Here is a 16,663-nt window from a genome sequence, read left to right as displayed (position 1 = left end):
GAGGCAGTCCCATCTTTCAGGGCATCCCTCCTCAGCCTCTTTGTCTCCCTGTGTCATCTGTCATGACTCTCAAAAGGACCTTATGGTCCATTTTCTGCTGCTCCACAGTCAAAGAGAAAGGCAGAAAATATTTCAAAGCTCCCGGGATCTTGAAAACCTCACCAGGATAAGAAAGAGATTCAAATGCTTCATTGCTGATGAACCCCAACATTTACAAAAGTCTGACCACAGTGTGTTTTTCACTTCAGAAAACTGTACCCTGATTAGGTAGCATCCTATCCAAGCAAAAATGACAAGGAGAATACACTAAGATATGGTAAAGAGGCTGCACTAAACATATATACCCAGTAGACTCACCTCAAGAAGTAACTACAGTCTGCAACAGACTTTGAAAGCTTTCAGATTAGTACATGACTTTGAGATGTATCATTCAGTCTCTGAACAACACAGCAGAAGTCAAAAAGGAAAGGAAGTCAGGGAGCACAGGCCCACCCCTTCCCATGTGGAATTACATCCAGACCATAGGGGAGGGTAGAACAGACAGGCATTAGATTAGCTTTGTCTTCTGGACTTTTGAAACTTAAATTTTTCTAGAGGTTGTAGAATATGCTCAGGTCTAAATAAATGTTTTTAATTAAGCTGACTATATTTACGTGTCATTCAAATTGAGACCTCTTTATATATTTATGTTAGATTGTTTTTTTAAAAGTATTGAAGTAGTTTCAATTCTTGGGAAGTTGAAAAAAGAAGATGGCAGGTTAAAAGTTGCCTTAGCAACTTAGTCCATTAGCAACTTAAGAGAGACCCTATATATAAATACAAAATATTTTTTAAAAGGCAGGATGGGGTATACCTTGAAGGTAAAAGCCCCTTGAGTTCAATACCTAGCACCAAATTTAAAAAAATGTATACATACATACATACATACATGCAGGATTTAGCTTTTCTTATGCAAACCTTACCTCAATGATAATTTTAGGACTAACTAAAAGCAAAACTACATGGACCAAGGCTATGGACATATCTATTTATATAATCACCAATAAAAATGTTGTCAAATAAAAAGAAACCCAGACTTAGAAGAGCAGAGATTTTATTTAAATGTTATTGCAGTACCTGGGTGTGGTGGGGCACAATTGTAATCTCAGTACTTGGGAAGCCAAGATAGGAAGATCACAGATTTGGGGCCAGCCTCAGCTACTTAGTGAGGCCCTCTGCAACTCAATGAGTCCCTGTTTCGAAATAAAGAATAAAAATTAATGCTGAAGGTGTAGCTCAAAGGTAGAATGCTCTTGGGTTCAATCCTTGGTACCATCAATCAATCTATTAATCAATCAATAAATAAATAAATGAATTTTATTGCAATAAAGAAACCCATCCAAACATAAGATATGCAAACATCTCAAAATGAAAGGTAAAAGGCTTTTCTTCTATGATACAGGATAAGCAAGGCTAGCAGAAATTTTCAAGAAGAATTGGGGAAAGGAGAGGTGAATAGCTACCATGGTCTTGGTGGTCTGAATGTTTCTTGCCATGGTCAGATGACTCTCAAGATCATCTCTTATAGGTAATTTTCTACATTAGTGCTTAGCTTGTTTCAACTTGGTGGGTAGTAGGGGGAGATGAAGCTCAAGATAACATGTGGAAAAGAGAATGTTGATGCAAGTGTGGTCCAGGTAGGACAGAGGGTAAAAAACCGGCAAGGATTAGGACCAGGTCAAATCATGTATAGGGGTGCTGTGCCATGGACTCTGTGTAGCTTTCTCTCTTTCTCCATATATGTTCTTCCTTCATCTCTATTTTACCAAAACCATGAAATATTTTAGTCTTGCAGAAAATTCAAGATACTTAAGGTGGCAAACAACCACATATGCTCCATCTAGGTTAATAACCTTTATTATGATGCTACATTTGCTTTACATATTTTTATTTTATGTTACATTTTAGGAAGTTAAATCTTATATATACAGTTTTACAGTTCTCTGAAAACAATTTGTTAAGCACATTCCCTTGCCTACTCCACAAAATTGTAATTACTTTTCCTATTTGTTGTGCTTTAATCCTTGAATAAAAATATACAATCAAGAATATTTCCTACATGGTTTTAAAATTTTTATAAATTATCCCATACTTTCATAGTTATCATGGCACAACCTGCTTATTTTCACTTTACATTGTTTCATAATTTCGTACATTTGATTTATGCAGTTCATTAAATTCAACTGCTGATTAGAGCTGTGCCTCATGAAAATTTCATAATATTTATATATTCTAATTAGTTAGAATTTTTGTGAATTTCTTATTACAGATAGTTCCGACTTAGCAATGATTCCACTTACCATTTTTTTTTCACTTGATGATATTACGGGAGTATTACACATTCAATGGGAGCTCTATTTCAAATTTTGCAATTTGATCTGATCCTGGTATTAGAGTTTGAATGTCTATATATATAACTCATATTGAAATTTACTTGGCACTGTGACAGTAGTTGGAAGCAGAACTGTGTAAGAGAGGATTAGGTGATGAGGACACTGTCCTCACACATTACTTATGTCCATTATCTCCCCAGTGGTTTCATTATTACAGGATTGACTGGCTTATAAATGGAAGTTCACCTGCTTCAGTTTTCTCTTTCTCCAGCTGATTATCCCCTTCCATGCTCTCTGGTATGTGATAAAATGCTTTCTGCAATGACACAGCTAGAAGGCCCTTAGCAGATTTTGGCACATGGATATAGGACTTAACCATAATCCACAGCCATGAGTCACATAATCTTCTATTATTTTTAAGTTACCCAGGTTGTAGTATTCTGTTATTGGAACAAAAATAAATTTAGATGGTTAGACTAGTGAGAGATGCTAAAATTCTCTCTTTAAATGCTAGGAAGGGACAGCTCCCACTAAGTCACATGATCATGCAGGTCAACAGCCAACACTCTAGAGTGTACTGTGTTGCCAGCACTTTGGGACTATAGTTGTTTAATAATACTTTCTCATACAGTAGGATTTCTATTAACTGCATTGTGCCCAACATTACACTAATGTAATATTCTGAATAAGTTTAAGTTAAGCTAGGCTAAGCCATAACAGTCCATAGGTTAATATAGTAAGCATAATAAGTGTATTTTTTTGTGTGGTACTGGAGGTGGAACCCAGGGGCTTTTATACCTCCAGGCTATACTCCCAGACCTATTTTACACTTTATTTGGAAACAGGGTCTCGCTAAGTTGCTGAGAGCCTCAATAAGTAGCCAAGGCTGGCTTCAAACCTGTGCGATCCTCCTGTCTCAACCTCCCAAGTGCTGAGATTACAAGAGTGTGCCACCCCGTCCAGCTAAGTGTATTTTATTAATAATATTTTAACTTATGATGGGATTATGGTGCCATAATATAACTATAAATTGAGAAGTATTTGTATTTAAAATAACAAAATGTATATTCTGTCCAGTGTCTCCCAGGAAAATAGTGTAAAGCTTCTCTGGGCTCTATATCCATGTCATGAGGTATACATGACTTTAGCTTTTCCATGTCTGATGATATTTATTCTCTAAATATGACATTTCAGGTGACATCTAAAAACAGCAGGTTTACCACATAGTTGTAAGCTTTGTGGAGCTTTGGATAATTATTATTAGCTGTTTTGAGCTTACTGTTTTAATTCTGATGTTAATGTCTCAACCATTTGCACATCTCAATGACCAGGAATAAACTATATAAAAATTGAAAAAAAAATAAATAAAATGTAATGTCATATCATGACCACATTGTTATAAAACCCTTTGCTACAGGGCTCTCCAATATGGTTGCACTCTATGAAGAACTAATTATGTAAAAAATATTAACATTTTTAAAATGTTTCTCTTTATGTAGTTTGTTCCAAAGTATTACTTGGCTTATTCGGCTATATTTTTCTCTCTCAGTCAATTATTTTTGTTACACTATCATTTTGTTTTCATCTTCTTGCTTCTAAACATATTACACACACATACACAAACATACACACACGTACTGAACGCCAGGGCAGTCTATCTATGAGCTGCTTCCCCAACCATATTCCAGTTTTTGTTATGAAACAGGATCTTGGTAGGTTGTTGAGAGTTTCACTATGTTGCTGAGGTTGTCCTCAGACCTGCAATCCAACTATCTCAGCCTCCTAAGTACTGGGATGACACGTGTACATCATCACATCTAGTTTATACATTTAATTTTAAATATAGTTCTACAACCATTTCACCTTAATTTTCTAATTAAATTGCATTTACATCAAAGATACTATTCTTTTATAATAATATTATAATGTTCTTTGAAACTTTATTTATTTATTTATTTTGTATTTAGTACTGGGATAGAACCTAAGGACATTCTACCCCCAAGCTACACTCTCAGCACTTTTTATTTCTTTATTTATTTTTGAAGCATTTTTTTTCTAAGTTGCTAAGGGTCTTCCTAAATTGCTGGAACCGGTCTTGAACTTGTAATCCTATTGGCTCAGCCTCCCAAGTTCTGGATTACTGGCATTTGCCACCATGCTCTGCCTTGACATTTGCCTATTCATTTAGACTGCAGTCAATTTCAGATAAATGAATGGAACTAGAGAATACTGTACTAAATGAGATTATTCAGTCACAAAATGTAAAAAATTAGATGCTTTCCTTAAAATGTGGAAGCTAGGGAAACAATGGGTCATAGAAGAAACTCTAGACAAAGAAGAAATCATAGATGAACAAATGAAACATAACTGAGGTGGTGGGAGGAGAGAAGAGGGAAATTCCCTATTATTCATGATGTACATTCACAAACATATCAAAGTCATGCATTAAGCCAAACATAAGAAAGAACATACAAACTCTTTACATGAAGAAAGTATGTTTTTTCTTCTTAGCCTCTCTCTTCTCCTCTCCTCTCCTCTCCTCTCCTCTCCTCTCCTCTCCTCTCCTCCCCTCCCCTCCCCTCTCCTCTCTCCTCTCCTCTCTCCTCTCCTCTCTCCTCTCCTCTCTCCTCTCCTCTCTCCTCTCCTCTCTCCTCTCTCCTCTCTCCTCTCTCCTCTCTCCTCTCTCCTCTCTGATATGTTCCTTCACAAATAAAACTGACATATTTGGCTAAAGTAGTATTTCTGCCCTTCAAAGTTGTCTTTCATCCCAGTGCTCTATATTATCTAAGAATTTGTCTGTTGATCTGTTTCAGTCAAATGGTACAGATTCCCAAAGAACCTTAGAATTTAGGATATTTGATGGCTTCATTGCATCCTGCCTTCCGTTAGTGATTATGATTATTCGTATGTTTTTAAAGAAGTTAGAGAGCTGGGCGTGGTGGCTCACACTTTTAACTCCCGTGCTTGGGAGGCTGAGACAGAGGATCAGACAGGTTCGAGCCAGCCTCAAGTATTTAGTAAGGCTCTCAGCAACTTAGTGAGACCCTGTTTCCAAATAAAATATAAAATAGGTCTGGGAGTATAGCCCAGAGGTAGAAAGCCCCTGGGTTCCACCCCCAGTACCACCAAAAGAAGAAGAAGAAAGAAGAAGAAGAAGAAGAAGAAGAAGAAGAAGAAGAAGGAGAAGGAGAAGGAGAAGGAGAAGGAGAAGGAGAAGGAGAAGGAGAAGGAGAAGGAGAAGGAGAAGGAGAAGGAGAAGGAGAAGGAGAAGCGGAGGAGGAGGAGGAGGAGGAGAAGGAGGAGGAGGAGGAGGAGGAAGAAGAAGAAGAAGAAGAAGAAGAAGAAGAAGAAGAAGAAGAAGAAGAAGAAGAAGAAGAAGAAGAAGAAGGCCTACTTCATACCATTGTAATATCCATCTTTTTATTGGTTCTCTGATATAATATGACCCATCTTTATAATTTATTCAGTTTCATTTTTCTGTATTTATTAGAATCTTCTATGATTTATTTATTCCATAACACCTAAAAATAATATTTCAATTGTCTGTTCCAAATAGGCTTAATGAAAACATTGAGCTTAGTGCAAGTGCATTGCCTATACTTGTGGGAACTTTGTAAAGTATTACCTCAGGTATCTTGGAAATCTTATCTGTGAATGGATAAAAGATTGTAACAGTGTGCATATACTATGACAAGAAATTTGAATAGGGAAATTTGAGACAAGGTATAGTTTGACCTGTTGCTGAAATCAATAAGCCATACAAACAAATGAGAATGCAAATCACTAGTTATGAATTACAACCCATTTGTTGATAATGAATAATTATATACATGGGAAATTATTTTTGGCCTGACATTTCCTTAATTCAAATCTATTCATGACTCAAGTTTTCTTTTAACAGAAAATGTAAACTATTTTTGCTTGATAATAAGAGATTTAATAATAATCCCATTATTATCTTCAGTTAATAACACAAATTTTTTTGTACTGGGCATTGACCCCAGAAGAATTCTACCTTCTAGCTACACCTACAACTCAGTGTTATTTTGTAATTAGAAACATGGTCTCACTAAATTGCTGAGGGTTTTACTACAATGCTGAGGCTGACTTTGGATCTGCAATTCTCTTGTTTCGATCCCCCAAGTACGGCGATTACGGGTATGTTCCACCATCTCGGGTTCAGACAGTTTCTCTACTTGTAAACCTGTTTTCAATGTAATTATGATATTTTAAATTATCTTGACACTTTTTCATTGATAATTTCTTAAAACATTTTTCTGGTTTGAAATGCCTTACTCTACTCAATCTCTTTAAGCAACCTCTGGTCTTTATGGAATAATCTATATTCCAACTCCACACAGCACTCCTGGTCTTCACTAACTTAATTTTTCAAATCTCTTGTCAAGAAAATTTCTGTGGCACATAACTGGCATTTACATAGGCTCTTGTTCTCTCTTCTCTTTCAATTTAGTTAAAAGATGCATGCCTCTCCAACTTCATCGCAGGCTTCAAATAAGCCAGTTTACCCTTAAAATATACTTGAAGGGCTTGATTTTGACTACTTTTGAGAGAAGAATGATAAGCATTTGTTCCTCCGTAACTGGCTTATTTCACTTACCCTAATGTGTTCAAAGTTCATATATGTTTTTGCACATGGAAATTTCCCTTCCTTTTGAAGGATACATACTTTGCCATTGCAAATATAAAGTATATATTCTTTAACCCATTTATTTATGAAGAGTAGAATGTTGGTTGTTCATATCTTTGAAATGCTGAAGTGGTAGATTCCTGAACACAGGGTAAAAAAATGCCAATTTTGTAGGATAAATAAAATCAAAGGTCTGTTTCAGCACATCATGAAAACTTTAGAGTACTATTATGCTCATTTAAAAATATGTTGAGGGAATATTCCATTGTGTAGATACCCCATAGCTTTGTAATTCACTCATCTGTTGATGGATATTTTGGCTGGTTCCAGTTTGGCAATTTTTTTTTCAGGTCTGGGGATTTACCCAGAGGCATTTGCCCTCCAAGCTACATCCCCTGCCCTATTTTTTATTCTTTATTTTGAAACAGGGTCTCACTAAGTTGCAGAGAGCCTCATAAGTAGCTGAGGCAAACCGCCATCCTCCAGTCTCAGCCTCCCGAATGCTGGGATTACAAGCGTGAGCCACCACGCACGGCTCAGTTTGGCAATTTTGAATTATGCCATTTTGAACATAGATATGCATGCATTAGTTTGGTAGTTTGCTTTCCATTCTTTTGAATAGGTACGCAGAAGTGGTATTGCTGGATCATATGGTATGTTTGTTCCCAACCTTCCGAGTATCCTCCATACTGTTTTCCAAAGTGGTTGCACTAAATTTCAGCTTCTCCAACAATGTATTAGAGTTACCACTTCTCCACATCATCACCAGCATTTGTTGTTTGTGTTTTGAATAATTGTCATTCTAGTTGGAGTTAGGTGAAATCTCAGGGCAGTTTTAATTTGTATCTCTATAATTGTTAATGATGTTGAACATTTTTTCATGCTTTTATCGGCCGTTTGAACTTCTTTTTTCATGAAATACCTATTTAGTTCACTTGACCATTTTTGGATTGGGTTATTGGTTTTCTTAGTGGTGAGTTTCTTGAGTTCTCTGATTATTTTAGGTACTAGTCCTCTATTGAAGAATAGTTAAAAAAAATGTCTTCCATTTTGTCGGCTCTCTGTTGAGGTTCTTGATATTTTCTTTGCTTTAAAGAAGCTCTTCAATTTAGTGCAGTTCAACATATTGATTCACCTTTTAGTTTCTTGTGCCTTTGGGTTTTTGCTGTTAAAGTTTTTACCTGGGCCTATGTATTGCAGTGTGGACCTATGCCCTCTTCAAGGAGCTTCAAGGTCTCTGATCTAATTTCCAAGTCTTTGATCCATCTTCAATTGTTTCTTTTGCAGGGTGAGAATGTAGGGTTTATTTCTATTATTTTTTTTTTATTCAGCCATAAAGAATAATAAAATTACATCATTTACAGAGAGAAATAGATGGAACTGAAGAACATTATGCTAAATAAGATTAGTCAGTCACACACACACAACACACACACACACACACACACACACACACACACACACACACACACACACCTGAGGGTCTCCCTAATATGCAGAAGCTAGGGAGAAAATGGATCATAGGAGAAACTCTGGACAAAGAACAAGAAACCATAGATGAGCAAATAAGGTGACCTGAGGGGAATGTGAGGAAGAAGAGAGAATTTTTCTAATGTACATGATGTACATTAACAAACGTTTAAACTCCATCATTAAGCCAAACATGAGAGGAAATGGAGTGGAGGGAATGGGGTGAGAAATGTGTAAGGTCTAATTGATGTGTGTATGCAAGCCTCTACCATCTGGTACTCAATTAAATTGTTTGTCTAAAATGCACCAATAAAAAATAAAAAGAAATGTGTTGAGAGAGAAACACAATTGAAATCCTAGTTCATAATTGATTGTATTTTCTTATTTCTACTTTCTTTTTAGCATTAAGCCTAATATCCAGCGTCCACTGGATTTCTAATCTCATCTCTGATTTCAGTCCATATTATCTCCTTTCCACAAAAAAGTAAACACCTGAGCCAGGTGTCGTGGTACACACTTCTAATCTTAGCATTTGGGAGGCTGAGACAGGAGGATAGCAGTTCCCAGACAGCATTAGCTACTTAGTGAGGCTCTTTGCAACTCACTTTGTAGAATAAAAAATAGAGCTGAGGGTGTAGCTCAAAGGTAGAATGTCCCTGGGTTCAACCCCCAGTACCAAAAAAAAGGTAACTACCAATTATTCTATTAACTGGAGCAACACAGTGGACTTTTATTTAAAATTCTGGACAAAGAGAAAATATACACACTCATATATGTAAAATATAAACTATATGTATATGACTCATTCAAAGTTTAATATATATATATATATATATATATATTTATTTATTTATTTATTTTTATTGGTGCATTGTAGTCATACATCTTAATGGGGTATAAGATGGTGGAGATATCCATGCACACATTACTCATTTAGCCCTTCCCCAATTCCCACCTCATTCCTTTCCCTCTCGCTCCGTCTCATGTTTGGCTTAGTGATTGGCTTTGATATGTTTGTAAATGTACAACATATACATTAGATAATTTATTTCTTTCCCTTTCCCATCCTCCTCAGTTAGTTCACCTTATTTGCTCATCTATGGTTTCTTCTTTTTTTGTGTGTGGTACTGGGAATGGAACCCAGGGACATTCTACCTCCGAGCTATACCCCCCAGTGCTAATTTTTATTCTTGATTTTGAAACAGGGTCTCACTGAGTTGCAAAGGGCCTCACTAAGTATTAGCTGTGGCTGTCTGTAAACCACAATCTTCCTATCTCATCCTCCCAAATTCTGGGATTACAAGCGTGCACCACCACACCCTGCTTGGTTTCTTCTTCTTTGTCTAGAGTTTCTCCTATGATACTTTTTCTCCCTAGCTTTTGCATATTAGGGAGAACATCTGATTTCTTTTTTTTTTTTTTGACTGACTAATCTCACTTAGCATAATGTTCTCCAGCTCCACTCTTTCCTCACAAATGATGTAAAATTTTGTTCTTCTTTATGGCTAAGTAAAATGACATTGTGTACATATACCATAGTTTTGTAATCCATTAATCTCTTGATGAATATCCAAGCTGGTTCCATAGTTTGGCAATTGTGAACTGTGTGGCTAGGAACATAGCTACCCATGCATTAGTTTGGTAGTTTGGGTTTCTATTTATTTAGGTAAATAACCAGAGGTGGTATTGCTGCAGCTCTTTGAAGAGAGCATAGGCCCAACACTTCAACACATATGCACAAGTAAAATTTTTCTCAAGAAAACCTCAAAGACACAAAAAATTGAAAAGAAAATCAGTATGTGGATTGCTTTAAATTGAGGGACAAAATGGAAGAACAGTTTTGCAAATTATTTTTCTAATAGAGGACTAATATCTATAATACACAGAGAACTCAAGAAACTGAGCACTAAGAAAACAAATAATTCAATGAAAAATGGGTAAGTGAACTAGACACTTCAACAAAAAAGAAATTTAAATGGCCAACAAATGGATAATATATGTTTAACATCATAAATCAGAGAGATGCAAATCAAAAGTACCCTTATATTTCACCTAACTTTAACTAGAATGGCAATTATTAAAAATACAAACAACCACAAATGCTGGTGACAATGTGAAGAAATAAGAACTTTAATACATTGTTGGTGGAATTGCAAATTAGTTCAACCACTTTGGAAAACAGTATGGAGGATCCTCAGAAGAATGAGAACTGACCTACCATATAATTTATATATTTATATATATTCAACCAAAATTAATTGAGTGATGTGTGCATACATGCCTCACCATCTTGTTCCCTATTAAGATGTATGACTACAATGCACCAATAAAAAATTTAAAAAATAGGTATGAGTAAAGCAAATATTTTATGCAATTGATATTAAAGATTATCCTACGGGTAATTTCACATGCCCACATCTTGCTAAACATTTTTTGCTCTATGGTCACCCATATACTTTTACCTTTGAAATTGTTCTTGGCATTACAACATTGAAATTGCTTTGTTATTCAGAGACATCACACTTTCTGGTTGATAAAGCCAGTGTAGTGAAAGATATGCCAAAAAGGACATTATCTATGTTTACTTCAGTCAGTGGGATGCTTTACTCCTTGCTGGCCCCCCAAACCCTGTCAATATAAAGATTAATTTTTATGCAACATAAACCAAGTCATATTTCTAGGCAGCACCTCAATAATCTACCCTGTATGAGGAGAAGGGAAGTATCATAAGAATTACGTATGATCCACTGGTCAGATGAATAAAAAGGCACTTCTTTTTCAATATTCTTTTTTTAATTAAATAAAATTAAGTACTCCCAAAAGAAAGAAGAGATTATAAAACTACTGGCCAGATAATTTCTTCAATGTGGGCTGAATACTTCCTTCTTAAATTCTTTATTCAGTGGAGCTACAACTTCCACTGTTTCAAAGAGGATTTGTTCACCAAACAAAAATTAAAAAGAAGTCCTGGGAATTTAATTATTCCTACAATAAAATTCCTGTTTTATTAAATATAAATAGGTATGTCCAGTTATATTAGCAATTTTATAGTACTTAAATACCAATAATTATTCAAACAGATTTATTGAAGTTTAATGGCAATGCAATAATAATGTCGGTATGTTTTATATGCAATAGTTGTTACACCTCATTAAACACGTTGGTAAATGATCCATTGCTGTTTAATTAACATGCAATGACTGTGTTATTAAATCTTAAACTGTAAATTAAACCCTGATTTGAGGCACTTAATTTTAAAGTGTGATTGAAAACTTCTTTGGGCCTGAGCCTCCAGAGTCCCTTTTATTTTTCAAGGTTCCTTCCTGCCCTGCTCATATCCCATAATATGTGCTTGGAACTGAAACATGGGCTGCACTTGATTTGTGTGGTTTAACTTTTTCTCAATGAATAAAAGTATGCTTTATAGTAGGTGGGCACATTTTGAATGGAGAATAAGTTTTATTTCAGATCCAACTCTTTACAGATGGAAAATTACTTTTTAACTTTTAGAAAAAGAAACTTTACAACCATTCACTCCTACTTTTCTAGCAGAACACTGTACAAATGTGGAAGTTCTATTCAGCTAATTCAAAAATAAAAGCTCACCTATTTAACGAAGGAAAGACCAAAGTAGGTGAAAGTAGGTCTCTTCAACCTTCACTGAACCAACTGGCTATAAAAATAGGAGCCTGATGTTAGTTAAGCAGGCAGCATTAATTGTTATTTAATAGAAAGAATAACATCCTGTTGAAGTTTTTATGTATTTCAGAAACATTTAGAATTTAGCTTTCTTGAATCACGTGTTGGATTTTTGTGGCAGTTGCCCCCAAAATGCCAATAAAATATTATTCTTCAGAAGCTAAAACATTTTGTGTCTTTTGTGCTTCTTGTACATATGAATATACAAAACAGTTCCCTAGTTTTGTAATTTGTATTTTATGTAACTTTTCCTCATTACCAACCTACAATAGTATTTAATATTTAATAGTATTTAATAGTATTTAATATTTAAGCTTCTTATTTTACACAGTAATCTGAGATTGGGAAAAGCAATTTTTATAATTTCAAGTAATTTGAAATATATTAACTTGATGGAATTGCCCTATTTTCCTTCAATTCCTTGGACAATATTAACAATGCTGAGAGAAACACAATCCTTCATTTTGAGTTATTAAAATATTTTCAAAAAATGCCGGGCGTGGTGGCGCACGCTTGTAATCCCCGCACTTGGGAGGCAGAGACAGGAGGATCGCGCGCGCTGGCTTAGGAGACCCTGTTTCCAAATAAAAAAAAATGTAAAAAGAGGTCTGGGAGTGTAGCCCGGAGGTAGAAGGGCTTCCAGGAACCCCAGTACCACCAAAAAAAAAAAAAAAAAAAAAATTCAAAAAATGTCCAATTAATATTATTTATAATATTATAAGAGATATATAAGAATGTATTACACTCAATTTTATCTGGAGGTTGAGAATAAGTCATTACAGAATAATAAGTTAAAACATTTTGTAGAACAAACCAATAAACAAGCATTTTCTTAAAATTTTGTAAATTGTAAAGTCAAAATATTTCTCAGAGTCTTTATGAAATTTATGTTCACACTGACTTTCTTGTCTCAAGTTCAGGCCATCCCTACTCATATCAAAGTATCTTTTGGGAGAATTTCACTTTTGTTAAAAGTCATCGCAAGTATCGCCTTCCTTGTAAGAAATTAGCTTCTTCTTTAGGACTTCTTGCTATCAAAGTACAACAGCGACCTACTACTATTGTATTTCCAAAAGTGATATTCCCTAATCAGCTGTAAACAACTTGTAGGTCTAACTCATGCCCTACTTATTTTGAAATGTTGGCCCAAGTCAGATAATGGTCATTTAATAAAATTTTCATATTTTAACTAAAAATTAACATTTCTGAGACTAAATATAAACATCTATTGACATTATTCTCATTCTCATTCTTTGCTTCCTGAACTGTATTTGTCCTGTGGCTCCTACCTGCACAAGTGTTTAGCATACTTATGCTTCCCTACATATTCATCAAAAGCTTCTTTTAGGAAAAGGGCTACTGATTTTTGGTCATATTACATTGCTGTGATCTTTAAGTCTCTACTACAAGACACCTATGATACTTCATCCATCACTAAAGAGGAAGAATTCCTCCAGACAGGCTCTGAAATAATTCACGGTACTAAGCAGAGTCTAAACATTGTTAAAACCTTATAAATATGCATGATTTATAGATAAGTTATAAGTTATATAAAATTAATTACTTCATTTCATCAGAACATAAATAAAAGTGATCCAAGTACACTATGAGCTACCATAAATTGTATAATACCATTTTTGGATAAGTATATCTAAGAAAACTTCCCTTCCTGTATAATTTCTTCAAGAATTATGTTAATTTGAGTTTTAATGCTACTTTCTGTCTAAAATAAAACTTGGAATGGAATTAAAAAGCATATTTTGTTATAAAATGTAGAACTAAATTTTATTTTTAAATATATTTGCTTATTTCTGTTTCCAGTTGTAAAGATAAATTCCAGGAAAATTTGATCTCTCACTGCTGAAAGCTATCAGCCTAAAATAATGAATGCTCAATAAACATGTGGAATTCATGAAGATTTGTTTTCTTTTTTATGGATTCTACTTAAATACATGATGTGTAGACATTTTGCATTTATATGGTATGTTTATATTATTGCTTTTAATCCTGCAATGAATCTGTATGGTATGCAATTCAGATTTAATTAATCTAATTTTACACACAAGGAAGCAGATAAATATTATGAGACCTAACTAAATTAGCAGAGACAGTTAGTTGCAGAACTAACAATAAAACCAACATACACTTACTCTCAATTCAGGTTGATCTCTATCTTACCAAGGTAATTACAAATTTTCATATTTTTCTATAATTAATTTATAAACACACACATATAAATATATATATACACATATATACACATATGACATATATACATAAATACACATTGTTATTTTTTAGCAAATTTTGTAGCAATGTATTTTTCTTGTGGCTATCTTCTTATTATAATTTAAAGTATTTAAAGAAGGATAATATTAACCACTTTCACATATTCTTTGAGAGTGAAAAGATTCCCACTAGAATTTTCAAGTGAATAATATAGCTAATGTTAAAAACTCTGCAAATAATTTCTTTATGTAAAAATGAAATTATTTGACAACAAAGAATTCTATATACAAAGAAGAAAAGCTCACTAGGAGACTGGTCAAGAAAACACCATAAGAAGCTTTGTTGAGCTGCCCCTTAATAAAACTATTGCAAAATATAACATCAAAAATGAAAAGCTAGCTGGGCATGGTGGTGCACGCTTGCAATCCCAGCATTTGGAAGGCTAAGACCCAAGGATCACAGTTCATGGACAGCCTCAGTTACTTAGTGAGGCCCTCCACAACTTAGTGAGACCCTTTTCAAAAATAAAGAATAAAAATAGTGCAGGGGGTGTAGCTCAGAGGCCATATTCCCCTGGGTTCCATCCCCACACCCCCACACCTGCAAAAAAAAAAAAAAAAGAAAGAAAGAAAAAAGAAAGAAAGAAAGAAAGAAAAGAAAACAAAAGAAAAGAAAACAAAAGAAAAGAAAACAAAAGAAAAGAAAAGCTATGGAGATAATCCTAAAGTAAGGATTCTAAGAAAAAAAGTTATTTACTCATGAAAGTTTGTTAAGAAGAGTTATATTCAACGGTATTTAAACTAAGACTATTTTTTTCTCGTTCCTTTCCCAGAACAATGAAGAAGAGGCTACGCCTCAGATTGTACACGGCACTCCTAATACCAATTACAGTTAGGAGCTTTCTTCCTGGTAGTAGCAGGATTCTAAGAATTTTATCTTGTTTTTAGCTACTTTTTTTTTTTTTTTTTTTTTTTGTACTGGGGTATGAACCTAGAGGCATTCTACCTCCGAACTACACTCTTGCCCCTTTTTATTTTTTTTTTTTTTAATTTTGAAACAAGATCTTATTGCATGTTTAAGGCCAGCCTCAAATCCATGATCTTTCTGTCTCATCCTCTCAAGTATTATAGGCGTATACCACATGCCTGACTGTTCTGTTATTCTTCCTGAGTCTAAGGTCCAGACAAGTACAGCTAATAGGTGATGATTACTTTCTATTATCTATTCCTATACAAGAAATAAAGACTCTTTCTCATGTGAGTTGTGCAATAAATATTAGGGGCAACTATTGAAACTATTGCTTACCCTGACAGTTGAGGCAGTGGGTTCACTCCAGTAGAGACAAGCCAGAAGAACTTCAGTTACCTGATCCCCTGCAATGAACACTCAGCTCCTATAGAATGGTAATCACTGGGAGAGAAGCTTGTCAGTCTTCAACTTTCAGCTCAAGAGCCAGGACTCAGGAAATTTGCCCTTGCAGGAGCTAAGAAGGTCATAAAGCCAGCAATTCCTTATCTTTTTCCTAAAAGAAATGATCCCATTTGCACATAGAGAAGTTCAAGTGTATGGTGCCAATAGAGAACAATAAGTTTGTGGTGGAAGGAAAGCATGAAGAGACCCTTGGATATGTGAAGATGCATATGGATATATGAAGAATGTGGGCCAGGTAGTTTGCAGGAGAGAATTGGGGAATAAATCAAAGAGGAGACTATCTGGTTCAGAACAAACATTGAACATAGGCTTCAGAATAATTTATTGAAAGGAACCACAATTTGGTTAAATTAATTTCTATAGCAATTTATATCATAAGGCATTGTTGAAAACAATAGAGAAATCAGAGGTATTTAGGGACTCAATAGCTGAGCAGGGTCAGAAAGAGTTTGACAAATACTATACTCTTTAGAGCATTGTGGGCATATCCAATTCTGTGCCTTCCAGTGAGGAACAACAAAGGTAAAACTGGACATTGGGTGGTGGTGGGTAATATTCATTATAATAATCTAGTATTCACAAAAAATAAATAAGCTACTAAAAATAGAAACTTCAAGAGAAAACTACCCAAGATATTAGATAAAAGCATAATAAAGGAAGCAAAAAGAGACATAGCAATGTCATATCAATAAGGAATATTAAAATAAAGATAAAAATTCTAAAAGCTAATGAAATGAAAACTCTGGAGTTAAAAGTACAATAATTAATGTTTTTTTCCAAAAAATCACTAGAAGTATCTACCAATAGATTTTTA

The sequence above is a fragment of the Muscardinus avellanarius genome (assembly GCF_963383645.1).
Source record: "Muscardinus avellanarius genome assembly, chromosome: 12".
Lineage (NCBI taxonomy): Eukaryota > Metazoa > Chordata > Mammalia > Rodentia > Gliridae > Muscardinus > Muscardinus avellanarius.
The sequence above is the reverse complement of the archived record's forward strand: the minus strand, read 5'-3'. Positions refer to the sequence as shown.